Raw genomic sequence first — 2,454 nt, forward strand, 5'->3', positions numbered from 1 at the left:
GACAGTTGTGTTCAGTGTGTGAAAATCCAGTGAGTTGTGTACTTGTGAAATAAATACAGTTTGGAATGTATATTATATTTCATTAAGAATAAAATGTCAAGGAAAGAGGTAATAAGGGTGTTTAGCTTAGGTAATAAGGTGTTTAGCTTAGCAGTTAAAATGCTCATGTCTCAAATCAGAGAAGCTGAGTTTGATTCCCAGCTCTGGCTCCTGACTCCAGCTTCCTACCAGTGTAGAGGCTGGGAAATAGCAGTGATGACTGAAGTAGTTGGGTATCTGCCACCCACATGGGAGAACTGGATTGAGTTCCTAGCTTTAGGCTTCAACCTTAGTCCAGCCCTGGCCACTGTGGGCATTTGGAAATGAACCAATAGTTGGAAACTCTCTTTCTCTGCTACTACTTCTGCTTCTTCTTCTTCTTCTTCTTCTTTTTTAAGATTTATTTACTTGAAAGATAGAGTTACAGAAGGGAGAGGGAGATAGATACCTTCCATCTGTTGGTTCACTCTCCAGATGGTTACAATGGCTAGGACTGGGTCAGGCTGAAGCCAGGGGCCCAAACACGGGCCATCCTCCATTGTCTTTCCCAGGTGATTGGCAGGGAGCCAGATTGGAAGAGGAATAGCTAGGACTTGAACCAGCACCCATATGGGATGCTGGCATTGCAGCTAGTGGCTTTATCTGCTACACCACAATGCTGGCCCCAATTCTCTTTTTCTAGTTAGGTTCTGCCTATGAGAGACACAGGTATGAGAATGGAATGTGGGAGAGAAAAACCTTTCCCCTCTATGGAACCACCTCAGAAAGCTGCAGTTGTGCTGGCAGTGGGAAAATGGCTTCTTACTGAGTGGTATTTTTTTTTTAAGATTCATTTATTTATTTGAAAGTCAGAGTTACACAGAGGAGAGGCAGAGAGAGAGAGAGAAGTCTTCCATCTGCTGGTTCACTCCCCAATTGGCCACTACAGGTGGAGCTGCACCAATCCAAAGCCAGGAGCCAGGAGCTTCTTCCGGGTCTCACACATGGGTGCAGGGGCCCAAGGGCCAAGAGCCATCGTCTACTGTCTTCCCAGGCCACACCAGAGAGCTGGATGAGAAGTGGAGCAGCTGGGACTAGAACTGGTGCCCATATGCCGGCGCCTCAGGCCAGGGCGGTAACCTGCTGCGCCACAGCACCAGCCCCGAGTGGTATTTAAAAGCAGCACCTAGCTCTGGCTTCAGCACAGCAGCAAAGCTCCAGGATTACCTGCTGACCAGAGCGGGTGGGCCCTTGCTCCTTTGTTACTAACTAACTCCTGGCTTCCTGTCTATTGGTGGTAAATGTTTCACTATCAGCAACCTGAGAGGGCCAGTGCTGGTTAGCCTTGGGTAAAACTATTTTCCATTTCATTCTGCCAGCATAAAGAGGTTGCCGGGGTGGGGGTGGGGGGGTTCCTGTAGTTACTTATCTCTGGATAATCTCACATGATCTCTTTTTGCTCTTAGCTAACCCTTCCAATATATTTATAGCCAATTTTCTATATTAAATTATTTTAAATGGAGGGGATACTTATTAAAATTATTACTGACTGATACAAAGTATATTAAACATTATTTGCAGATGATATAATTTTTATTAAAAATGTTTTATAGGGGCTGACATTGTAGCATAGTGGGTTAAGCCACCTGCAGTGCCAGCATCCCATATGGGTGCCAGTTCAAGTCCCAGTAGCTCCATTTCTGATCCAGCTCCCTGCTAATGTGCCTGGGAAAGCAGCAGAAGATAGCCCAAGGACTTGGGCCCCTGTATTCATGTGGGAGACCCGGATGAAGCCCCAGGCTTTGGTCTGCCTAGCCCTGGCTGTTGCAACCTTTTGGGGACTGAACCAGTGGATGGAAGATTCTCTCTCTCTGCCTCTCCTTCTCTCTGTTACTCTTTCAAATAAATCTCAAAAAAATTTTTTTATATAATTGAGAGGCAGAGAAGGGGGGATAGGGGACTCCCAGACTCTTGTTCGTTCATCAAAGTGTTTGCAGTATCTGGGGCTGGAACAGGGCCAAAATTGGGAGCTGAAACCACAATCCAAGTCTCACATGTTGGTGGCAGGAACCCAACCACTTGAGGTATGAGTGGTGTCTCTCAGGGTTGCCCTGGCAGGAAGCTGCAGTTAGGAACTAGAGCCAGGAATAAAACTCAGGCTGTCCAATGAGGGACACAGGCATCTCAACCAGTAAGCTAAATGCCTGTGCAGCTGATAAAATTAAATAATAAAAAAAAAATCTGCCCAAGATAATCAATTCTGAAGCTAAGTGAATCAAATAAGGAAGAGATTAAAATGAACACAGATGCAAAAATCCTCCACAAAATACTAGCAAACTGAATCCAACAGTACATTAAAATGATTAGTTGCCATGATCAAGTGGGATTCATACTAGGATGAAAGGATGGTTCAAAATATGGAAATCAAGAAATGTG

Source organism: Oryctolagus cuniculus, chromosome 10, assembly GCF_964237555.1.
Source record: "Oryctolagus cuniculus chromosome 10, mOryCun1.1, whole genome shotgun sequence".
In the NCBI taxonomy this organism is placed as follows: domain Eukaryota; kingdom Metazoa; phylum Chordata; class Mammalia; order Lagomorpha; family Leporidae; genus Oryctolagus; species Oryctolagus cuniculus.